Here is a 25,715-nt window from a genome sequence, read left to right as displayed (position 1 = left end):
TAAGCCCTTGCAGCATTCCTCTTCCCACTGCCTCACCTTTCCCCCTGCTTGGAAGGGGAAAGCTATTTCAATACCATTTTACAATACAAATCAAAAGACATCTCTTTGATATAGAGAAATTGGGTGTGATTTACTTTTTTTCCCTGGATGGAGGCTTACTGGAGCTCACAGGGAGCTACCCTGGACACCAGGAGAGAGATGCAGTCTTCACATGGCTCCTCTAATGGGGCTTCTAATCGAGGGGCTGAACTTGATAACAGAACAGTTTGCTGCGGGAGATAGCTGAAACCTGCCTGCAGACAGGCAGAAGCCTTTTATAAAAGAATCCTAGTAAAAAGACTAAACCTGTTACCGGGAGGAAACTTTGTCAAGTGAACTGATCTGACAAAAGAAACAAGAATAAATGAGGCAGTGTTACCACAGAACAGTGTTTCTTAAAGAAGCAAATTGGCTTTGTTTCCACAAGCTAGCAAGAGGGATATTGGTTGCTACAGCAGGAGTCTAATGGCATCAGAGTTGCCAGCCTGGCTGTTTACTCATAGGCATACGTTTGCTGAACACTTCAAGCACGCCAGGAAGAAAGGAGAGACTGAGGACTTCACTATGCTTTATTAACATGCTCTTTCCAACGCAAATCACACTGAAGAAGACCACAGATAAATCCTGATTTCCCTTTATTATTAGTTGTTGAGATACGCATTTATTACAAGAAATGGGAAACAGATTACACCAGCAAACACATCTGGCCTCAGACTGGCCTTCAAGTCATCCAAAAAGAAGCACGAAATATGGCGTTGTTTACTGCCAGGCACTTACAGTCCCACACAGCTGCAGGGGTGAGAGGCAGCAGAATAAACTCTCAAGACAAGCTGACAACAGCTCCACTGCTGGGGTGCCCCTTTTGCAGACGAGACAACAACAGATGAAGAAATCTTGAGACTGACCCAGAGCAGTGCTCATTAGTGAACGAAGCGCAGGCAGGAAATGGGACAAGATTCCTTTTGTCATAGTTTTTCGCCCAGCTGTCCACCCGTCCCACAGCCACCCACATGCAATCAAATATAGTCCTAGTCAAACTCCAGGAAAGTTATACAAATAAAACCTCCGGTGATTGCATACAGACCCTTTCCAAGTTACATTTGCCCCATTAACAAGGAATGAAAAATTGCTGGGTTTAATCCAGGCGTGTTTATCATTGCAATTGAGACTTACTACAAGGGGTTGTATTCAGGTAAAGCTGATAGGATTGTGTAATTCCTCTTATTCATGTCCGTCTGTCTCTTTCTCTGCATATCTAGTGTTTATTATTGGTTAGTAGCACTTTCACTATGTCAGTTCTATTTCCTTCTTATGGCAAAGTTGTGATTTTTACTTTATGCAGGTATATATTCTCTTTGTTTGTGTAAAACAGATGTGTGCGATTCCCAAAATGACAGCATTAGCAAGCAGAGAAAAACGTTTCTGGACTTTTGAAATGGATTCTCTGAGGAATCAAAAGCTATTTTGAGATTTTTAAATTATCATGATGACATCAAGACTACAGCTTCTTGGGATCTTTTGTTTGTGAGTACAGCTCACTTAAAATCTTGCTCATAGGTTATTAAAAACTTTTTTTTTTTTTTTTTGTGGATTGAAAGCAGTTTCTTACCTGTAATTTTCAGCTGGAGTTAAAGAACAAAAGTCTGTTACAGACAACTCTATCAAGAGCTCTCCTTCTTCCAAATGACTGCCATTCTGCTGCTCTCCACCAGGACTGTGAATGCAGGGTGCTATGAGTAGTTACACTCTACTCACTTGCTGTTCATAGTCCCTTCATGTTCGGCTTTGCTCCTCAGCAGCAGTGGCCATTTTTAAATAAAGTAGTTGTGTATGAGCTGTTCAGGAGATTCCTCTAAAGCGAAACTTTTAAGGCATCAGCACTGAGGTTGAGCATCAAGAAAAATGAGTGTCACGTTTGCAGCTTATTGCAATTATTTTAAAAAACATGGATTCACGCAGTCTTGAGCACAGTGTCCTGTGACTGTGCGTAGAGTTCCAGAGTGACATAAAGCAGCCAGAGATTTCAAGCTGGCACGAGAAAAACCAAAAAGCCCAACCCCTTCCACCCAAAATTAAAATAATTTAAGATTGGCATTCCCAATTTTCACATCCTTAGCAGTATCATATGATAGCATTCTCTAAGCGTTTGAATGTGTTATTTAAAAAAATCAGCACACAAGGAAATTAATAAAGAAAACTGATGCTGGGAGATCTGGGGCTGAGAGCACATAACATTAGTTTAGGGTGAAGTACGCTAAAAACATGCTGTACTAAGAAGTGAACAGGAGTAAGTCTAGGTAGTTGAGAAAGTTGATGAGGAGATTGCCCTTTCTGAGATGGAGGAGGATTATGGCATTCAGCTCTCCTTCCTTCTGTGTGACAGGAGGAGAAGAAACAAAGATGTCTACACGGAGTGGTTTGATACCAATAAGACAAAAGCGTTTTGACCATAATCATGTTAGTAGAGGTGTATGGCAGTACTGACAGCCTTGTTGACAGTCATCTACAACTGCCGTCATGAGAAACAGCACTACAGGGAAGTGATTTTCTTCTGTCATTCTTTACCATGGTGAGAAGACTGTTGTGTTTAAGCCTCTGAACTGTTGTATCATAACAAAAATAATTCTCCCATTTACCTTTTGTAGCAGACTAGTTTGCCTTTTCTTTTTCATACTTGTTAGAGCTAATCTAAAGTAGGTTTTCTCGACAAAAGGAGAAATAATTTTGCATTACATTGGCATGGGCTTTGTTTCTTCTTTCGCTTGCCCTGAGGAACCCAGAACTGGTTGTTTAGAGGACAACATACCCATACACCTTCTTTATCGCTTGTTCTCCTGGGGTACCTCAACACTGATCTGAGGCAACTCTGTAGGTTCAGCACCCGTTTTTAGGGGTGAGAGCCCACTTGAATCAGTCCACGTGGCATTCTTTTGTACTCACGAGTATCTACAAGCAGCCAGTCTAAGACGAACTTATTCTACCTTGGCTACGAAAGAGACATGAGGTACAAAGAGGTCATAGTTGCTAATCTATGTGATTTTAAGTTTAACTGGGAAGGGGTGCTGCAAACTATCAGAACAGGCTTTGAGGCATCTGGTTTGCCGCTTCTGGAGTCTCGTTAATATCTCTTCTGTGTTGCTACGATGGTAATGGTAGCTATCAGACATTACTGCATCTCCTCTTCCCAGTGTGTCTGAATGCAGTATCAGTAGAGCTTTTAGTTGTGTGTTTTTCCCCCCACAACTCTCATTTCTCATCTTTATTTGAATCACAGGCTTGTTCAGCAGGTCAGCTAATGGAGAGCAGATTTTTTTACTCATTCTGGTTCTTTTTTTCCCTTTTCCCTCTATTTATATAACACACAATTTGTAATCTTTTTAAAACCTAAGAAGAGAGAAGTCTTGAGTTCATCTAGATTAAAATCAGCTGCAGCCTATTAATGGACTCAGCCCAAGATTGAGACTTTAGGAAACAAAAACACTGGACTAAATTAGACTGAACTGGCCTCTGTCTCCTGGTGAGGGGATGCATATAGTGAAAGGAAAGGGGAAAAGGGGGGTAAAGAGAGAGGATCTCCATGTGGTTTTAATTCATTTTGATTCTCTTCCTGAAGCTAATTTACCCAACACAAAGGCTCTGTAGTGGGCAGCCCACTTTTTAGAAGTTTGGCTTTCACTGATAAACAACTCAATTCCTGTTCTGAAGGTCTGAGATAGCTCAGACCTGTATGTAATCAGCCGAGGTTTAATGTGAGTATTTTGGTACAGGGTATTTCAATTATGTATTAGAGTTCTTTCATCATCTGTCAGTGTATCCTGAAGACTCTCGGATAATTGATCTAACTCCTCCATTCATTCTCTCCCCAGAAACAGACAGTGAATTGTCTCATTGAAGAATCAGATCAGCAGACACATGGGCATGTCGAGCCAAAAGTACTTCCACTGGCGTGGCACCCTCAGAAGGTAGTTCTTAGCTGCTTCTGGGCATAGAAGCCTTTGCCACCAAAGTAGCAACACACTGTTTTCTGCTGAAGGGGAAATACTTGACTGTTCTATTCATCCCCTTTGCCATTAAATCTTTTTTATTGCATTCTTAGCCCCATTGGGGTGTGTAGTCCTCTAGCAACATGCAGGAAATTATGTCTTTGCCCTAAAAAAGTCAGACAGTGGGTGGGGAAGTGAAGCAAACAGTAAATCATTAACTGGAAATTATTTGAGTGATTATGTTAGACGCAGACGGTCTTTGGTTACAGTTTTCATGTACTTAGTGATGATAACTTGTAAACTAAGCAAAACTGAAAGGCAAATGGAGAGATTAATGGAGGGACTGAGATGGAGGAGGGAGTGGAACCAGGCCTTGAAAGGAAGGGTTGACTGAGACAATATCTGTGGGTGTATGGTTTCCCAGTGCTTCAATCCCATGTGCAAATATTTGTTATGATAAATGAGTATATGCAGGGCACGTATCTATCGTTGGCTGGCTAATGAGCCACAACAATCAGCATCAATTGTTCACTGCTCTTTTACATGTGCCCTACGAATGTGTAATATCAAAGGAAATATGGTTTTAAGATTGAGGTCTGAAGATATCTGCCTTCAGCTGCTAATTCTTGCCAGTTTTGTGTAATAGTGGACAAAAGAATTTCTCCATGTCCTGTTTTCCATCTTCTTTTCTAATTTCCAGAGATACTGAAATGTTCAGCATTATATGTAGGATGCTCCATTTCTACAGTGTTAAAGGCCATATATAGATACACAGATAATCCAGGTATCGCACAATTATCCAGAAAGCCTTATATATCCTTATCTGGGCATATTTTTCCAAAGTGAATTTTACATTTTCATGGCTTTCCTGTTTCATGAGTCAATTCATGCAAAAGTTTAAATACACACATAATCCCTTATACTTTGATTGAGTTAAATAATTTCTCACATTTATAACAGGTCATCTGGAGACTAGGTTGAGCAGGACATGTTTTTTCCATGGGATTCTCATGTAGTCCTTCCGTCTCCTGACCACGTGCTGTACCTCCTGCTCAGCACCCAGTCCACCTCCTGTGTGCCACAGTGCTGTGAAAACAGGCCAGAGATGCTGCAGAGCTTCTGGGAATTAGACTGTTTTTTTAAGGCTAAATCAAGTTTGATTTGATGTACTGGTACTGTGAGAAAGCCTATTTGAATATGAAGGTGAAGGACTGGAAATCTTCTTAGCATTTCCTGCCTATATTTCTTCTTGCCAAAAGTTAGGGCATGACACAGCTGACATAAAGTGACCCAAAGGCTTTTGGATACTGCTAGGTGTCCCACTTTCTTCTAGGCCTTCCTCAAATGCTGATAGAAGCGAATTGGTCTGCTGTCCTTTTCAATTCCTTTGGTTTGTTCTTGTGCGTATATTCTGTCAGTAAGTCTATTACTTGTCTAACGCTCAGATAGATCACTTCCTCCCCTCTCCCCAACACGTGTTAGATACTGATGACTCCAACAGAGGTGGTTAAAACTTTATTCAGAAATAACTGGAAGTAATTAGCCATCTAGGACTTGGCTAAGGATAAGGTGTGGTTAAAGGATGAAACTGAAGTCCTTTTCACCTGCTTAATGGATTTCAGAGATTTATTTTAAGGCTCAAAGTAACCTATCAGTATTTTGATAGAGTAAGCTCATTTTGGATGGCTTTGGATGGCTTTCTTTAAGAAGAAACCTGTTGTTGGTATTCTTTACCCCACCCCAAAAATGGACAGGTTTATGCTTTTACTATTCCACATGCTTTGAGTGACAGCTAGCAAAATATAAAAGAAATAATTACAGTAGTTTAATGTAGTAAAAATTACAGACTTAATATTGGCTTACAGTAAGCCACACATGTTAGAATCTGCTTCATATGTCAACAAAGATACCATATTCATCCCCAACACTTTTAGGAGCAGAGCTGCACTGCTCATGCCGCGTTTGGGGCATCTGTTCCCATGATTCCCTTTGTCTTGTGAGGTCCAGACCCTGCGCAGCCTGTGGCTTTTTGCAGTCTTTTGTTTTTAGCAATTACTAAACAAAGAGGTATTTAACTGGAGCCTTATTTAGCTTGAAAGGAAATGTAGTGCTATATCTACCAGTTTCAATAGGTTTTAACCCAAGACATAACAAAAAGCCGCAGTATTTTTCTTCCATTGATTCAAACCTGAAGAAACCAGCTTATGTTAAAACAAAAAACTCTGGGCAGAAGGATGGGGTTCAGACAGTCATTTCAAGGCATCTAGCTATGACGTGGAAGTTATTTTCGAGAAACCTCTTTCAGTGTGTTTGCAAACTTGGGCAACTTACTATATCCCTTACTCTCGATTCACAATGTAAAAGTTGTCTTCACAACCATAAAGCTAGAAATACCCTTTTGAAACGGAGAGAAAAAGATTTGAGAGCACAATATTCAGTTACCGTGAAAAAAGTTCTATCTTGATATTCTACCCTGTCTCTGTCCAATTTGATCCTTCCCTCTCATACAGAATGGTGTAGCGGTAAGCTCTTGATCCTGGAGATTCCCAGGGATGTGACACAGCAGAGGTGATGTGTTACCTCTGAGTACCTGTACCAGGCTGAGCTCTAGTTATCCATGCACTATTAAGGGCCTGCAACACTTGCTCACGTTTTACCTGTAGAGAGGAAAAAGCTCACAATTTTTCAGTTTTCAGCTACATAAAGTTCTCTGCAGAGAGGAAGAAAATGGAGAGAGAGACATCCTGCTTTCATGTTCTTCTCGTCGTCCTGTAGCTGGCCACACAAGAGCGTGTGCAGCCACACATGCCTAGGCACCCAGAGCTCAGTGCTCTTGAGCACACGTGCATTTACATGACTCAGAGTGAGTTCCACTCCTCTGGTCTGGTGGCTGTTAACAGAACAGGAAGCAGGGCCTGCTGGGAGGATTTATTTTAAGAAGCTGTTGTACAGTTTGGTTCCTTTCGGCTGCAGTGTTCGTTGTCAGCATATGGCGGCTCTCTTGGGGATGCTCTGAGTGAGCTGTACAGCCGTCGTCGTTGTTTCTCATTTGCCTTGCTGTGCTCCAAACTCAGTGCGGTTTCAGAGTGCTCTGCTGATCTATCAGGTCAAGCTCCTTGGGTGCCGCTTCTCAGATGGTAACCAGCAGTAGTTCACCCTGGCTGCTGTCAAACCTGTTCAGCTTTCTTTAAAACTATTCCTGCTAGTGTAACAGTCTACCAGTATTTTACCATGAAAAATATATCCTTCAGGGAGCTTCTGCATGTAGAAGCTGGGCAGAAGCTGCTGTACAAGGTGTAGATTTGCTCACAGTCTCAAACTAGGTTTAAGAATAAAAGGCAGAATAATATAGAACAGCATCCTGTAATATGATAGGTTTTTTACAGAAATAACGTTAGGAGGATCTTTATAGTCATTGCAGTACTTTACCTGTGGTGCTTCTTAAGACTTTCTGGAATTAGATGGCTTTATTATTTAGAAAGCTCCAAGCAGTAAAATTGTCCTTAGCCTGGGAGTTTGGCTGCTGGGCTCTCTAGCAACTGTTGGGGAACAGGCCATGAGTTCTTCCTTATCACCACTGCCTGGTGGGTGAACAATGCATTAGGAGTTATTTTGGTTTGCTTTTAGTCTGTTGGTGAACATTGGCATAGAGCCTGAAGCAAAATGGTGGAGGAAGAATGAAGTTATTCTGAGAGAAACAGGCTAGTCAATAAACTGAAGAACAGTTGGCTGTGTTATTAGATCTCTGAGAATCCGGTCATGCTGGTTTTCTGAGTGTACTTAGCATTACGCTTTGATGCTGTGAGTCCTGTACAGTGAAGAGTGAATACAAAAGTAGAATGTTGGTACTAGCCCAAAAGTACAGATGTTTATCATTCGTTATCTGAATTTCACATACCTGCAAAACTGGGCTTGAGCTTCCACAAGAGATGTTTTCTTTTGAGGTTTTTGCTTTGATTTAGGTTGGATCTCTTCAGAAAATGTCTTGTGGCATATTATTCAAATTTTTGCAGTTTTTTCTCATCAGGAAATAAAGTTCCTGAAGTTCTGAGCCAGCGGAAGAAGGTGAAATAAGATAGAAGATGCTCGTGTAGACAATTTCACACATGTTCAGAGTTTTAGTCTTCAGATTTTTGCCAAGTATTGTATAAAAGTTTGGTCTGGCTCTGATGTCATCCAAAGTGATTCATCTGCTTCTCACTGTCTCCCAAGTGGGTGAATCACGCTGTATATCTCCAACGTGCGCTATCAACGTACACAGACAGAGATACACTAGAAAACATACTGTCCTGAGGTCAAACCCTTTCCATGTAAGTGACAACTAGAAGATACATGGAAATGTCCTGTCCTGGTTTTCTAGATAGTCCACTTTTGATTCCCTCTGCCTGGAAAAAGGTGAGGCTGAGAAGGAGGCGAGCTTGCCTATCAGAAGAATGAGTTTCTTTCCTGATATCAAGAACCATAGTTGGGCAGATTATTTTCTCCTTCCTGCTAAGTTCCCCTGGCACTTCTGTTTTTTCCTCAGATGTTGCTCGGCAGTATCCACTGGAAGAGATGGTCGTGTTTGGGACAAAACCTTATTTCATTTCCCCCTAGCCCCACTTTCTTTTTTTTGCACTAGACAAGAAAAGTGCGTTGTTTGAGGAATAAAAATTGAGTTTTTATTTCTACATCTGCTTTTCTCCCCAACCTTCTATCTGTTGATTTGACTGATTTGCAGCCTTTCCTTCCCCCCTTGCTGTTAACTAATGGACTTTGGTATTAGGCCAGCCCTTCAGTGCACACACCACCATGCCAACGAGAGTATGTGCAGCTATTCTGTCTGCTTTGGAAGGCTACAGATGCAGCCAGAGCTAGAACAATTCCCGTATTGATCCCACACTTGTCAGTTAATCCGTCATAAGGCATGGGAATCCTAGCCCCTTCCACATCTGCCTGCATAACTGCAGGGGGAAAACCAATTCTCTGAAGCTCTCACCAGGGAACAAGAAAGCAAAGAGAAATGGGAGCTCACTGGGAGAGAGGGCTGTAAGCTGCTGGGCCGGAGGGCTGTGAGATCGCCTACCTGCTCCACCCTTTCCCCCCGGCTCCTTTTCATCCTCCTGCAGGTCAGCAGGATCAGGTTTATGTTAGCGAACCATGAAGCTTATCAAATAAATGCTGCAGCAGCAGGTGTTTGGCTGTCTCCACAGGCCAAGTCTAACAAGGTTGATATTGTGTCTGTGGCCAAAGTAATGCAGTAATTACTTTTCTGGGCTTGGAACCCCCAAGAGGTTTCTGGGAACCAGTTAGAAAAACAAACCTTGCTAAGAGCAGGGGATTTTTAAAAAAGAACAGTGGTGCTTTCTGTGCCAGAAGGAGACGATAGGCGTTTCGAGTGCAGCATCCAGCACGGTGCCCCGTCCCCCTGTAGCTTGCTTGCATTACAGGGGCCCAGGACAGAGGCAAAGTGCTTGAATCTGGTCACTCACGTCAGGATGGGCAGCTTATTTTGGCCCACAGTGGCATGCGGAAAGGCAGCTGCTTTCTTTAAAGACATTAATGTGGTACTGCAAGAGCAGCGAACCCCAGGTTAGGGGGCCCCTTGCAATTCCATCTATATAATTCAAATTGACTTACAAATCAGGAGTTGCATAGCATAGTTTTCCCACTGCTGTCTGATTCTTGCTTTTGAGCATTTCTCTTGTAAGCTGTGAGCGCAGAAACCGAGTTACAGACCATGATGCAGCCTAATTACACCAAAGGAAGAACGAGACCTCAGAGCACAGCTCTGCTGTGCCGTGCCCCTTTATCTCAGATAGTCCATTCCAGGCTACGGAGCGAAAAGTTAAAACAAGTCGGTACAGTGATGGCATTTTAAGGCAGCAATCTTCATTGTTCTTTTTGAAAGAATATTGAACATTTAGACCAGAGCTTTTTCCCTGTGGCTGATTATTACACATGATAATGCCTGTTATCGTAAGGGCATTTAAACCAGGTTTAGTAATTGCAGAAACGTCCTGAACTACTGGAAATTGCTTCTGTTGCTGTGTGGTTGTCCAGGAGACCAGCATTTGAAAGCAAGAAGAGGAAGAAAGCAAAACTGATTAGACATTCATAGGATTGCACATTAGATTTGAACCTGGTATGTTTAAAAAAATACTTTTATAAAGAACCTATAAAATTCTTACTACCTATAAGGAATTCTTTAGGCATCCTTCTCTGCTGTTGAATCAAGCTACAAAGCGATGGCTTTGTAGTGATGAATGAATTTTCCCAAGCTAGGAAAGTTAGCATTTCATTAATGTCTGGCAACGCTTTCCCATTCCTACTATTTATGTCAATCTCTATTTTTGCATATTACCTTGTATTATGAAGACCTGGTGCTTTGGTGACGGTCCAAAGCTACCATGCTATTTGCTCAGTGTTCTTCAGAGTTTCTTGCTAAAGTGTTTTTTTCTCGGTATGTTGTTGTGCTGAACATACTGTAACTGAGTGTGCTGTAAAGCCCTGCTGTGAATGCCATGGCGTGCTAGTCCCCAGTGTTTAATTTTGTGCTAGGAATACTGAGCACTTGGAGGTGAGTGCTATGGGTAGGTCAGACATTTGCTTTTTCAAGGTACTCAGTGACTTCCATAAACACTGCCTGAGTGTAGCAAGTAGTGAAGAACTGCTGTATTAGGACTGCTGGGAGGGAAGATACTGTGACTTGCCTCAGCATTATTGCTTTAAAGTCTAACCTTAGTCTCCTCTTGAAAAATGGTGCTAGGCTTGCTTCCACAGTGATTTCCCCATGCTGTAAACGCAATACAGGTCAGCCAAAAATCAGGCAGGGTATGTACCTCCTAAGATGGCCAAGATGGTGCTTATAGAGCTCACTGCTTTAGTTTGGGACACAGTTGCGTAATATAGACAGTTTTGTTTAGTGTGGTTCTTTGATTTTTTTTTTTTATACATATTGTTCAACCACTTGTGCAACGTTTAGAAGGACACAAAAACCAGCTTAACTAGGACAGATTTTTTTCATCGTGTATTTTGCAAATATTCAGGAATGATGTCTGAAAGTTATCATTTGGAGGAAGTGTTGCTGCAGAATTTGGCATAATTGCCTATCTGTACTGAAGTCTCAGATTCTGGGGGGAGGTGAAGGCCCATATATTTATTTTTCTGTAAAAAGCAACTACCAACTATGGCCAACTATAATAAGTCATGTATATTATTAATACTGTAGGGGACGGGATCAGCAAGAAGCCGTTCAGGACTGATCTGTATGACAATGTTAAAAAGAGGCTGAGGCATGTTAGGGTTGGTGTTGCAGTGGCAGAGCTGTGTATAAGAACCTCACACATGACTTATCAGTGCTCACCTGAGTGTAACCAGACATGAACCAGAATATATTTGCTATTAATATTGCAGCTGTGATTTTATTTTTTTTTTTTTTTTTACTTTTGTGATTAGAAGAATGTGCCAGCTTGTGTGCTTGTGTGTGTTCTGGCAGTGGAAGGATGAAAGTGCTTACAGTTTCCATATGAAAGCAAGAGCATACCTTCTCTAGGCCCAAAACAGTTACAAAAGCACCTCATAAAGCTCAAGAAATAATTGCAAAGAGGAAAACAAGTGGCAGCAGATTAGACCAAGGTATTTTATGTACTGTGATGTTTTGTGTAGTCGTCTGGAAAGAAACAGAAGAGTCCTTTTGAAGATCATTGATTGGAAACAATCTTTATTACTGATCGAGTTCACCTTTGTCAAAAAGATTATTTAAATATTAGGCATCTTTTACTCCCATGGCACAAAACTGATTCAAAGACTTGACTTGATAGATCAACTGTTAAATGGCTCATTAGATTAGATAAAGGAGTTGGAATGTATTTGATGTTAATATTACATCCCTACATACTGTATGAAATCTCTCTTCATCTATCATCTAGTGAAATATATTACCCGAGTATAGGATGTCATCTGTGTGTTGTGTAGAGTCTTCTGAAGGTTGGGGATTGGCTTGGATATTACTTTTGCTTTTACTACTTTTTATCCCCAGTAGAAAAAAATGTTGGTATTGGCTATAAAGAAATGAAAACATGTTGAAGTTTTCAGGAATTGGTAATGGACAACAGAGTTCTCACCTAGTAGTCAGTTTACATTTAAATCTGGGCTATATCAGAAAGAAAAAAAAGGGACTCTGCTAACCAGCCTGAAGAGAGTGGATTTCATTCACTTTTTTAATGGAGCAGATTATTCCTGGCCTTTTAACATAGAAATTGCCAACATGAATGGAGTTACATGGACCCCTGCAAAGACTCTCCTCTAATATAAAATACCTAATATGGTCATTTCTCGTCGGAGTCCCAAAACAAGTTAATGGTGTGATCTACTTGGCAGGATGCTAAAGGCACATCTATCACTTCAATTAACTCACTCTTTTTTCTTTGATTAAGAAGTTCTATTACTCCATGGCCCGGATTCATCAAACTTATTTTTTCTGTAGCCCATTTCCATTCATGGCTTAAGGTCAAAACACGAGTTTAAATCTCCAGAATTAATCTTAAGCCCTTAATACACCATGTGATTTGTGACCCAGCAAGGACTTGGATCTCACAGTAACATATACAGCAAGAAAGATCTCAGCCTTCCCATTTCTTGTCTGAACCTGCTGAGAGCCACTATGGAAACACAATAGTGATGCAGTTGCTGAAGATGCCATCAGTGTTTCCAATGGGACTCCTAAAAAACCAAAGCAAAGCAAAGCAAAACAAAGCCTTCTTTCTTGAACTGTTGATAAACTGACCATGAGAGTGAACATATTTTAGATGTAATTTAGCTTTTCATGATATTTTCTAAGCCTGTGATGAGTAACAATGGCTATTGATCAGTTACTAGCATGATATATGCACATATTTTGTATTTGGGAGCCAGTCCTGATGTGACTGTGAAGTATGCATAGGGGTTGCCTAAGCAGAGTTTCTCTTCTTCTGGGCAGCATTATGTATTGAGCTTTTAAGCATCGTTTGAACACTCAGTGTTGCTTGGATGACTTGTCATATCCCTCCCAAATGCTTTTGCATTCTCAACATGGACAAATTTTGTTTTAGTGACTTGCTTTCAATTAAAAAGTGATCAACTGAGCCCTTGACAAGTTTATCATGAACTAAGTTCAAATGCTCATATATTCCAAAAAGCGAGTCTGAGGCAATGGTTAGAGGCTCTTACTAAAACATGCAGATACAAACTCTTAGAAGAATTCACTGGAGAGTCTCTCTTGGACAACTGCTTGTGCAGAATTGCTTCTTGTCATCCCCAAGACAACTGGTTACCACTATGATTTAAAATCTCTGGAGATAGTGAGGCAATTTTTAGGAAACATATTCAGCAGAAAATAAATAGTACTCAGGCCTTTACGTAGGTTTGTCTGATTAGCCTTGGGAACGCATGCAAAACTACAGTGCTTGCTGTGAACAGTGTGAGACTCAGTCTGACTTTGAATTTAAAAAATTCAAACAAAATTTCAGAAAGTTTTAGCTGGAATGATAAAAATTTCCCTGTTGACTTTTCGGAGTGTGAGCCATCTTATAAATGGTTCATGCTGTTAATGCCGAATAAATAGGAGTTTTGAGGTCCATTGCATGGGAAATGTATGAAGTCTGTAGTATCAGAAGGAAGACCAGTGTGTCCGGAAATCATAGACTCCGATTTTCCTTGTTAGGTTATTGAATTTGTCTATTTCCCTCTCCTTCTGAAGTTGTCTTGCTCAAAAGTCCTACTTTAGTCCATTTTTCCTTACATGTATCTTTTCTGTGCTAGTTTTTGAAGAAGTAGCGAGAGTATTAAAATATATGTAGCAATCTATATATATCTCTCTCTGTATTAGTAAGACACATGTAAATTAGAATTCCTTATGTTATTTGGAATAGTGGTCTTAGGCCACTGTTAAGATTCCTGTTTCTGAATCATTTAATACACTGTAAGTTTAATCAAGGGGTATCAAAGGATATACCTTTGGCCACGGGAAAGTAGCTTGGCAAACAAAAGGTAGGAATGTTAGAGATAGGAGGTATTTTAATATGTTTCCATGAGACAGGATAGAAAGAAAACAAATGCAGAAGAGTAAAGGAAAGAAAAGAACCATAAGGGAGAAAAAAATTAAAGGACAGTACCCAAACTGAAAAGCCATTGGGGAGAGAGAATCATCTGAGAAACTAAAGGGTGGGGAACGGAAAACTGGAATTAGGAGGGGACCTTAAAAAAGTCAAGCCTAAAGCTTTGTCCATGCTGCCAAAAAATCTATTTTGCTCAATTTTGGCTAAGCAAGATAAACATTTTTTCTGGCATGTATAGGTGGTGGCCCAAATTTGTTTGTTACAAGTAGGTTGAAAAAAACCTTCCAAAAATGCTTTTGCCTCGTCTGGTGAATTGTGCTAAATCATATTTTTACTTAGAGTCAAACAAATTTGGCCCCACAGAGGCCGGCCAAACACCGAGGCAGATCAGACACAGTTGGATTTCACAGCTGTTTTTAAGTTCTGTGGTTTTAGCTGTGTGGATGTGGCTTAACTGCAACATCCCGCCAGAGCTCCCAGGGAAGGAGCACCCCAAGGTAGTATTCTCTGGCTCTGCCAAACATCAGGTACCGCATAAGCAAGGGAGATTCAGCACTCAATGGTCTTGCTGTCTGTAGTGTAAAATCACAACAAAAATGCCTGTAGCAGACTATAACAGAAAGAAACCAAGGACACAGACAATTAGTGTGAGTGTGCTTGTTCTACCACAGCATGCCGTGTGTTTGGCTCCATTTTGTAAAACTGCAGTGGGACTGGGGCATGAGGCGGATCACAGACCTGCTTGGAGAGGGAGGAAAAGTGGCTGAATATTGTCATTGTCTGGTTTCACGAAGGTTGGTTACTCGTTTGGAGTTGGCCTAAATGGTGCTGCCTGGTGTGTCTCCCCAAGGAGCCATTCTGCTGGCTGAGGATCACCAGATGTAGATGTTTGACTGTGGCCCTGTGAGACCATAGCCAGGTTTCAGGTTGTAGTAATGCTGATCTCTCAACTCATGGCCACCAGCAGGTGGCCAATCAAAGGCCAACTTCTGCATCGGTTCTGGTGCTCATCAAACCCGTCAGTGAGTTGTCTAAGGGAGCTCAGAAACCTGTTCACTTTGTAACTGTGGGTTAGCCTTTTGCCACTTTTGCTCCCTGAACTGACTTCTTGCGGAGTAAGATGAGCACTAGTGCAAGGGAAGCCACAAGGAGAGATGGAGGACAGCAGGGGACCATGTCTTCTGCTAGCCATTTATAGTTACAGCAGTTTGGCTCCAGTGTCAAACCATGTGGGACAGTGAAGTAAAGCTACTTGTTTCAGGACAGCATACCCTCAGCTGCAGGTGTTGCAATGGTGGCAAAGACTGGTAGCACAATCCCAACAAAAGATGTATGCTTCCACTTTGTCCTGTGAAACAGACAACTTCAGGTTCTTTTGGAAGCTCTGACAAACCTGTGAGTGTAGTAACCTAATAAAATGTGGCTTGGTACAGATCTGTACCTTGTGGTTGGTTGACTGTATCTACAAGTTTTTCCTGCAGTTGGCATACTTAGGAGTCCTCTTTGTGGATTTAATGGAATCTAATAATGGATAACTTAATAAGCCAACCAGGGACATTTACAGGAGCTCTCTGCTCTACTTGGTCATCTCTTTTCACTGAATTTCTGTAGTCTCACATGTTTGAGAACGCCTATCCTTTGTCAGACTTGGTTGAAAAAGTTATACATTGCGGTACAGAATGTGATTGCGAAAGTGTTGTCTGTGTAGAAAACCAGACTAAAAAAGAACCCAATAAACAGTATTAGGAGGAAAATGACACAACTGTATTGTTTGACTTTAGTGATTGCAAACATGATTTTAACATTTCTTCCTTCAAGCAATGTCTACTGTCCTACTGGTTCTATTCAACATAGTGTTGCAACTTGAACCTGTTTGTTTTGGTTGAGCTGAGAAAAGACGGGACACATAAATGCTAATCTAACTCTTAATGGCAGTTCCAAGCATGCAGGAGAGCTAATAAGGACCTGTTAAATTGACTCTGGCCGTTAGAAGTAGGGTCTATGTCCCTGGTCCTTAGGCAGCTTTTGAGGCTCACAGTGTTCCATGGGATGTAGGCCACTAGTTTTGGGCAGCTGGCTAAAGGCATCTTCCTCTTATTCAGCCCCATTTTCTCTGGGGTGCCTCCATTGAGAGATAATTGGAGGAACAATGGTGAATGGAGCCACTCAGCCTGATTTTTCTGACAGTCTGAGTACCTAAAGATCCTTGTGCTGTTACTGGTTGTTTTGCGATAGCATCTGTGACCCCTATTCGGTATCCAGAGCTCCACAGTGTAAGGCGCTGTGTACACGCAAAGAATAAAAAGATGGCCCTTGCCCTTGCTGACTTCAAATATGGTTTATGGTTCATCCAGCAACTCAGTATGTCAAACTGAGCACCAAAACTCATGGCCAACAAAATCATAAACCATTTGAAAACAAGCTCAGCTTTAAAAAGACCACATGAATCAGCATGTAAATATTGTCCTGTTGTACACTGGAAACATTTCTGACTTCTGATTGGCATGTTGATAAATTCCTGCAACCAACATCATGTGACAAAAGGGCTAACCCAACATCCAGCGTTTCCTAAGTGGTCATAAATGGGATCACACTTCTTTACAAGCTCTCAGAAAGGGAAAATATGTTTTTAAATTGCTGTATTGGCAAATAGGAAGGGCAGAGGGGGAAAACCAAGAACAACATATTTAGTTGCAGTAAGTGCCCAAAACCATAGAATGAATACCAGTGCTTTATGAAAGAGTGTTGCAAACAATTTGAGCAGCCCATTTTTCTTACAGAATTATCTAGCCATAAGCCATTCCCAGTAGATGAACAGTGCCCACCAGACTTTGCCAGCCAAAGAGAAAAGGGGGAAAAAAACTTTTCACTGAAGTTGCTGTGGTCCTTTTTGGACTTGCAGTCGTTTTGCAAAGCAGTGTTCACAGTCATTCATTCTGTTTTCAGCCGTGTCCTTGACCATACCCCCTGCCAGTAACAGGACCTTTAAGTCTAAGAGAGAGAGAGAAACAACTTTTTCTTTTTTTTTTTAACCAACTAGCAGAGGATGTGCTGAGCCAAAATAGAAATAGCAAGGTCAGGTCAGGGCAAGGCCCTGCATTTCATTAGCCAGGCCTGGCTAGGAGTGATTAAATATGTACAAGAGGCTTTGAATAGATCCAGGGACGAGAGATGACATTGTGGAATACAGAAAAATCATTCTTTAGTGCTGTCAACTGACTAAATACAGGATGGTACTTAATTAGAGAGATAAAAGGAATTTATTTTAATTATTTTAATTTTGTAGAAGAGAGGGGATTTTTTTTATTTTCTGTTGAGTGTTTTGTAAGGGGGGGAGAGGAGGGTCTGGACAAAAAGCATGAGCCTGTCTTAACAGAATCCAGATAGCCTCGAGGTACGCGTTGACCCAGCCTGCAGTTCTCATGAGTATAACTTGACGAAGACCCAGTAAAAAGGACAAAATTATATTGGCAATGGAATCGAGGCCCTGTTAAATTTTGGAGGCGCTCTGGTTAGAAACTGATGACCTTCTGAGCACATTGCCCTGTCTGTTTCATTAGACATGTTAGAGAGAGAATTTGAAAAGAATGGAGCTTTGAAGCCGAATAAAGTACTGTGTCAAGTGGTGCTTTGGCTGCCCAGCTTGAATTTGCTATTGGGCCTGCCTGATTTAACTGACATTTTATAGCTGTATTGTAATTCTTGTATGACAATCGCATCGTTGCATAGGCACCTAGGCACTGAATGCCCATCGTTTGTAGTCCTTTTCCATAGAAACTACCAGCCCAGCTGGTTGAAACTAAAAAACATTTACATTTGTCCAGAGCACCAACAATGTCTTTGCAAAATTTCTGGGGGCTGTTTTCTTAAACCAGCCCATAGGAATTTGGTCTCAACTTTATACCTCTTCTGAAAGATGATTCCTGCAGTGGCATAGCGCTCCTTAGTGTCATGTTGGAAGGTCAATTCAGAATCAGCTGTGGATTTCTGTATACTCATTTTTGCATGAATCTAACTTAAAACATTGTGAAAGCCTAGATGTAGTTACAGTAGTGCAAGCTCTGTGTCTAGACACTAATGTATTGACACTAGTATAAAGATATTTGTATCATACTGGTTCTTGTTACCTAAATACTGTATTTTTCCTTCTGGTCCAGTATGTCTCAACTGCCTAAGAATTGTTTTCTTGGGCAGTGTCGTATCTTCTTTGCTCTATTAAATTAAATATAAACCTTATAAAAAATCTTTTGCTCTTCTGAAAGTCATTTGACAGTGGAGCTGACATTAATGGTCAGTTCACTGGCAGAGGAATACGGTTTGATTTATATGTTTTCTTGCTAAGATGTCAGATTGACAGCCTTGGGAACAGAAATACTCAGCTAATTGCCCAAACATGCAGCATATTGCAAACTTTGCCAACCTTTCACAGCGATAGTATCTTGATACTTGAGCGTGAGAGCATATCTAAGCCTTCAGAGGGCATTCAGTGCTGACCCGAACTTCTCAGGGCCTAAGAAGTACTTTTTGTTAGATCTCTTCGTGATTCACTAAGGTAAACAATGACCATGAGTTTCTTTTGTGTGAAGCAATTGAACAGCCAGCCTGGCAATAACAGCTCCGAGTCAGAATTAACAACAGCTACGTTTCAAGCTACGGTAACTTTATCCTGAAAGGTTGCAGATCCCACTTTCCATCCCATGAGTGAGCACTTGCCCCCTGTCATTGTATCTCTCCCTGCTGTTCCGCTACCAGGAATAACCAGTTCTGGGCCTGCAAGTTTAGGTCACACATTCTTCGAGATTTCTAAACTAGCACTAGTGTAAATTTAGTCTCTGAGGCTTGGTCAGAAGCAGTATTTGTCAATAGGTGGTTGCTGAATCAACACTGCTGTTCCCATGTACCCATCACAGCAAATCCTAATTGCTGACTGATTGTGAAACTTCTCGTTCTTTCCCTGACCCTTCCTGCATCTGCTCTTTTCCTCCTTTTCAGGTTTTCCCCCTCCCATTTTTCTCACCTATGCCCTTCCCCATTTCCCTTTGCCTTCTCTCCATCCACTCCTTTTCCACTTTTTTCTCCCTGCTCTTGTCAGTTCCAGTCCTCCTGCATGTCCCCATTCCTGCTGCTCTCCCTTTCTTGCATTACATTTTTTCCTTCATCTGTGCCCACATTTTTTTCATGTATTCATCTTTCTGCTATTTTCTATCGCCCTCCCCTCACTGTCACATGGAATAAGCAGCAGTGTTATGAAGAGGGGGATGCTGTTAGCAGCATTGTATTAATCTGTCCTGCATCATTCCTCTGTCTTGTCCTCACAGTTTCTTGTTGCCAGTTGCCTTAATGGTGACGTAGTTAATATATCAAATTTTATTCTTTTCCTTCCTTTTCATTAGAAATCGAAGAGAAGGAGGGGACACAATAGGGATGTGCTTATTTGTCCTTTTCTTCTCCCATGAAGCCAGGGCGGTTCAACTGTGGCCTTTTTCTGTGCATAAGAAGGGGTAGAGGCCCTGCCTTGAAAAACTTGGCTTTTTCTTCCCTTGAGGTTTTCTTCCAGGCCCTTTTTTAAGTGAATGGAGAGGAGTGATTTTCTTGTATCGCCAGCATTCTTTTCTTTCCCTCCTCCCCTCGGCGCAGTCACGTCCCTAATTAATTGAATTCCCTACTAGACCTTTTGTGAGTCATTTCAATTACCCATTAGTGAAGCAGCCTGGGATTTCTGCTGTGTTTTCACTCATCTTCCTGGAATTTCTCTTCTCCTCCCTCCCCCCCTTCCCCTTTTAGTCACTCTGGTCTGTGAAAAGCATTAGATGGACTTCAGCGCCGAGTGCCTATATTGTTTGCAGGCCCAGCTGCATACTTCCACACTCTGCCTTGTGCGTCACAGCTATTCATCTTGTTTTGTACTTGGCTCTGCTGCAGATGCTGTAAATATGGTAATTTTAGATTCCCTGATTGGAAAGGGTTGCAGGGCGGGTCTAAGTGGTAAGAGCACTGTTTGATTTACACTAGTTCATTCTAGTTTTACAGAGTTTGGGCTTTTAAGGATACAGCTGAACTGAAACATGGTTTTAAGGGCAGTTTCTTTTTTAGGGTTAGGAGAGGGATAAATGTGAGGTTAGCTTTGTGTACTGACATGCAAAAGTGCTGCCCCAGAAACTCTAGGGAGACTGGAAAGAAATAAAACATGAGCAGGAGGCACCTCCTCAGATTATGATGTAGTATGCCTTCACACACGGATAGCTGCAAAATGTGGATGGATCTGAAAACTGCAAAAATGGAGAAGGTCCAGAGAACTGTGAAAGGCAAATCTGTAATTTGACAGAAATGTCATCAGCAGTGAAGTACTGTAGACTTATGGCAATCTCTGAAGAAAAAAATCAATGAGCAGCTTATTTCTAGAAAATTTTGGAAACACTGGGTAGGACTGTACCAGGTAACAGGCATTATATTTCTGAGGAGAATTAGGGCAGTGATAAAGCCAGCTTGCTAAAGTCACGATGGATGCAGTGAGTGGCTGAAATCTGATGTCTGGAGAATCACATTTCTATTCTGAAATTGAATTTGTACAGCACATGAATCTTTCAGGCTCAGGGTAATTCTCAAGTGATACAGAGATGCAAACAGCATCACTGGGAACCAACCTGCCAGAAATGTGCCCCACGTCCCAAGTTACAAAAGTAATTTACAGTGCTCAAGCTATTATGATACTTTCATATTATTACGATCCTTGTCCCTGCGAGGTTAGAGTATTTCACGAGAGAATTGACTTTTGATAATCAGGCTGTTGTGAGAAGGCTCTCTCTCCTGGCTTCCCAGGGGGGGCTCATTTGTTGGACTGACGGGAAGTGAATTTATGAGGGTTCCCTGCACATCGGTATTCATAGGTACTTTTTTTTCCCTCCTAGCTCTTTATCCAGTCAAAGGAGAGAGGAAGGGAACGGTGTGAAAATACCGCTCGGTACAGACACATTAAGATGTTTGTAGGAGACCTCCTAGGAATTATTTTACCTTTTATGTCTTGAAATCTTGGCCCCCTTACGCAGCAGTGGATTTCGGAGGTTCATTAGGTGACTCTGGAGTTCTGCTGCTTCACAGGGTGATGTTATTCAAGACGAAACTGAGACACTGTAAAAGAGAGAAAGGAGCTAGTGAAGAGTTGCCTATATGAGTCCCCTTTTTCTTTATGGGGCGTGCAGCAGCAGGGCCCGTATCGTTTTATCTGAAGTTATCAGGTCATGGCAACACCTTTTCTTAGCTATCTCTGGTGTTGCTCTGTTTTCTTGCACACATACCATTGCTAGTATCGTGTTACAAGGTTTTATGATTTGGCAGGTCTTACACCTTTTTATTTCTTACATATCCTCTTAGGTTAAGTCTTCTACTGCAGAGTTAGCCTGGTAAGGACTGCTACCACGCTTCTGGGCTGAGTGGCAGCAGCATCTGAAATGGAGCCTTGGTCCTGCTGTCACTTCACCTGATAAGCTGTCCAGCGTCTGCCAGAGGATGCCACCTGTGCCAGGGGTACTGATTGAATTGCTCAAGCTCTGGGGGGGCTTTCTGCGCCTTCCCATAGTAACTCTTTTCTTTTCTTGAGTATCCAATGGGACAGAGAACTTCTCCTGCACTAGACCAAGAAAAGAAGCCATTTGTCACAGCACAGATCTGGCTCCTGTAGCACTAGGAACACAGCACATACACTATAGGTGAAAACCCTGTCAGCCCTTCCATGCCAAAATGTGTCTGAAGTTCATTTACCTTACATGGGACCTAAATTCTACTCCTGTAATGTTATTAGATTTCTTTATATGGCTTTTGCTGCTGTATAACACTGCTTGGCTCCTACAAAGTACTGCTGTGTTTTACTCCAGAGCTGTTTGCATCTTAGTAGCAGATAAAAACCTGACACCAACTTAAATAATGTTGTTAGTTCAGTTGGTTAGTAAAGGAGCTACAGAAATTTAAGTTTATAAAACTCCTCTCTTGGAGTTTTCACGGATAGGTCTGTGTGTGTAAATAAATCCACAACTTCTGGAAAATATGGTCCATTGTGGAGCTATTTTGGACTTCCAGGATTCTGGGCTGTAAAATGCCCTAGAGCTTGATAGGTTCCCAGTTACAGGCTATTTTCATTACTGTATCTTTTCTGAGAGAGCAGCAAGAAAAACGTTGATTTCTTGAACAACTGAACAGTGACGGAGTTTTCTATTTTTATTTCTGTTTTGATACACAGAAACTAGATTTAGAATATGTCTGCTAAATCCCTCAACACTGCAAAAAGCGAATGATAAAGATGATTTTAATTCCCCTCATCTCAGGACTATCCAAGGGACTGCCTCAATCTCCGTACACGTAACACATGCTAGTTGTTGCTCTAGTATATGCCCATTTATAGCAGTTCTCTAACAGCACCTCCTCCATCAACTATCTATCCCTGCTTGTGCTCTAGATGAGGTGTGCTGTTGGGAAAGGGAGTATAACACGTGTGACATGGGAATCACAGTGTGCCAACACGGTTTGCAAGGAGCTTTAGTGGTTATCAAAGTTACAGCTATCTAATGTTTTGGTTATGTAAGTGCACCCATAAGATGTAAATAGATAATTAAATATCATCTGCCCAATCTTTTCCATTGCATACTGGCAAATCGCTTGCTGGTTTTGAGGGAGAAATGGTCCTGTGGATGGGATTTGCCAGGAGAAGGGGAAGGGTACCCGTGTGTGCAGCCATAAGATTTGTGGTTTATCTGTGCTCTGTGCAAGTGGTTGGTTACTCCTCAGAGCCGTAGAGCTGAGGACAGGGTAGCTCCATGGTAACTGAATAAGAAAGGAAAAGATGTGTAGGGTTAGTGAAGGATGTAAGGGAGATCAAGGAGAAGGGAAAGAGTAAAAAGGGGACATTCTGGGAAAGAAATTGCAATGTAATCATAGAATCATTAAGGTTGGAAAAGACCCTTAAGATCATCGAGTCCAACATTAACCTATCACTGCCAAGTCCACCACTAAACCATGTCCTCGAGCACCATGTCTACCCTTCTTTTAAATACCTCCAGGGATGGAGACTCAACCACTTCCCTGAGCAGCCTGTTCCAATGCCCAACTACGCTTTTGGTGAAGAAGTTTTTCCTAATATCCAACCTAAACCTCCCCTGGCGCAGCTTGAGGCCGTTCCCTCTCATTCTATCGCTTGTTACTAGGGAGAAGAGACCGAGCCCCACCTCGCTACAGCCTCCTTTCAGGTAGTTGTAGAGAGCAATACAGCCTCCTCTTCTCCCAGCTAAACAACCCCAGTTCCCTCAGCTGCTCCTCAAAAGACTTGTGCTCTAGACCTTTCATCAGCTTCATTGCCCTTCTCTGGACACGCTCCAGCACCTCAATGTCCTTCTTGTAGTGAGAGGCCCAACACTGAACACAGTACTTGAGGTGTGGCCTCACCAGTGCCGAGTACAGGGGCACTATCACCTCCCTGGTCCTGCTGGCCACACTATTCCTGGTACAAGCCAGGGTGCCATTGGCCCTCTCGGCTACCTGAGCACACTGCTGGCTCATGTTCAGGAGGCTGTCAACCAACACCCCCAGGCCCTTTTCCGCCAGGCAGCTCTCCAGCCACTCCTCCCCCAGCCTGTAGCGTTGCATGGGGTTGTTGTGACCCAAGTGCAGGACCCAGAACTTGGCCTTGTTGAATCTCATACAGTTGGCCCTGGCCCAACGATCCAGCCTGTCCAGATCCCTCTGTAGGGCCTTCCTACCCTCCGGCAGATCAACACTTCCACCCAGCTTGGTGTCATCTGCAAACTTACTGAGGGTGCATTCAATCCCCTCATCCAGATCATCAATGAAGATATTGAACAGGACCGGCCCCAACACTGAGCCCTGGGGAACACCACTCGTGACCGGCCACCAACTGGATTTGACTCCATTCACCACCACTCTCTGGGCTTGGCCGTCCAGCCAGTTTTTAACCCAGCGCAGAGTGCACTTATCTAAGCCGTAGCAGCCAGCTTCTCCAGGAGAATGCTGTGGGAGACAGAAATGATGGGGAAGATAAGACCTTAGTAGCTGTATTATTTTTGGAAGAAGGAGAAGGGATCCGGTTAGGATAATCAGAGAGATCAGGGAGGAAGAGATGGTTAGTAAGGACCAAGCATTTAAGCATGACTCTTCAGGTGATCTGTTGCCAAGTTTGAGATTGAGTGAGGTTGGATATATTATCAGTTCAAGTAAGCACGTGCATGTAAACTACATGTTCAAAAATCCTTTGCAGAGCTGGACTCAATACTGTGTAGTGCAGAGAATTCTGCACTCTTCCTGACCTCCCTAGCACCTTTCAGGAACTGCTCAATACTTCGTTTTGTTCCCAAATTCATTGGCCTGAGCACTACCCTCAGCCCCACTGGCAGCTCCTCCCAGCTCCGAGTTGCTTAGTGCACATGGCAGCTTTCAGGGGTTCAGGCTTCATTCACATGCCACTTGGAAGTAGTCTGGCATCTAGCTTCACATTGCCCATTGCCAACTTTTGTCCTTCCCCTGCCTGTTACTGCGTTGCTATTTAATGCATGAGAATGATGTTGAAAAGTGTATCTTACCCAGTGTCCTTAACTGGGTTAGTATTTGAGCGTGGGTTAGTATTTGAGCCAGTTTAATCCAGAATTTCCTAGGTCCCAGTTCTGTATCTAATTCTTCTACAGAACAGATGTCTAATCTAGTCCAGTCCATCTGTTGGGTTGCAAATGGCAGGTTAAATCGCATACATGAAACACAGTGCATTTAACAGGGCATTCAGTTTACAGGGCGAAGATGGGGAAAAATCGCCTTTGAATTGATTCCCTTCCTCACAAATAACATGTAAACAGATTATTTCTTTAAAAAAATAAAGTATTAATCATGCCACCTTTTTTTATCTAAGCAGCTTGATGGCAAAGGTATGGCCTAGTCAGCCATTTATCCCTGGGGTTTGTATTTGATTTTGCAAACACTCGGCACTTGGAGAGGGTCAGTTTGCATTCCTCTCTCTCTCCATTATGTTGTGTGCTTAGAGGGGTTTGTGTGGGTTATCACGCTTGGCTCCCACGAGATCCCACATCTGGTAAAGGATAGAGTGTATGACCCCACTCCCAGCCTCTTCCTTACCTCCAGCCTCCCCCCATCATCTGAGAAGGTTAAACTAAAAGCAACGTCTATGATGGCAAAGGTCCAAATTTGAAATGTGTCCATTGTATGTGTTCAGTTCAAAAACAACGTATCAAGGCGAGTGCAGTCCTTACAAGTAGCACCCCTGGGCCTTCTTTTATTCCAAAGCAGAGATATTTACCCAAGGAAAAGAGGGAAGTGACGGGGTAACAGAGTACACATGTTGTGAAAATATGCAGGCAGAGACTGAAGAAAAAATAACATTCTGCCACAAGTAGCTGCCTTGTTCCTCAACGTTTTTTTTTTTTCCCTCCAGATTAGAACCAGCCATTTCTTGTGCTCTTTCAAGCACCTTCTGTGGTTTCTTGACAGCTGGCTGGAGAGGATTGAAATCTGGCTTGAAAAATGGGCCATGGGTCATGTTATTTTCAAGAGAGGAGAAGCAAAAATTCCCATAATGGTCAAAATTCACAGGTTTGGGTTTTGGTGG

At 42.1% G+C, this 25,715-nt stretch overlaps 1 protein-coding gene across 7 annotated transcripts in view; it reads left to right on the top strand.

Annotated features, from left to right (window-relative positions):
• RAD51B (RAD51 paralog B) overlaps nt 1–25,715 on the top strand; it is a 409,322-nt gene that overhangs the window by 291,034 nt on the left and 92,573 nt on the right. Inside the window, exon 11 of one of the 7 annotated variants that reach the window (XR_015702014.1) lies at nt 3,906–4,001. The exons of the other annotated variants lie outside the window; for them this stretch is intronic. The gene's annotated coding sequence lies outside the window, so the exon portion shown is untranslated. The remainder of the gene's footprint in view (nt 1–3,905; nt 4,002–25,715) is intronic. 7 annotated transcript variants of the gene reach the window in all.

Source organism: Nipponia nippon, unplaced genomic scaffold (assembly GCF_047370975.1).
Source record: "Nipponia nippon isolate SJK-2023a ecotype South Korea unplaced genomic scaffold, ASM4737097v1 scaffold_10, whole genome shotgun sequence".
Lineage (NCBI taxonomy): Eukaryota > Metazoa > Chordata > Aves > Pelecaniformes > Threskiornithidae > Nipponia > Nipponia nippon.
The sequence above is the reverse complement of the archived record's forward strand: the minus strand, read 5'-3'. Positions and strand labels throughout refer to the sequence as shown.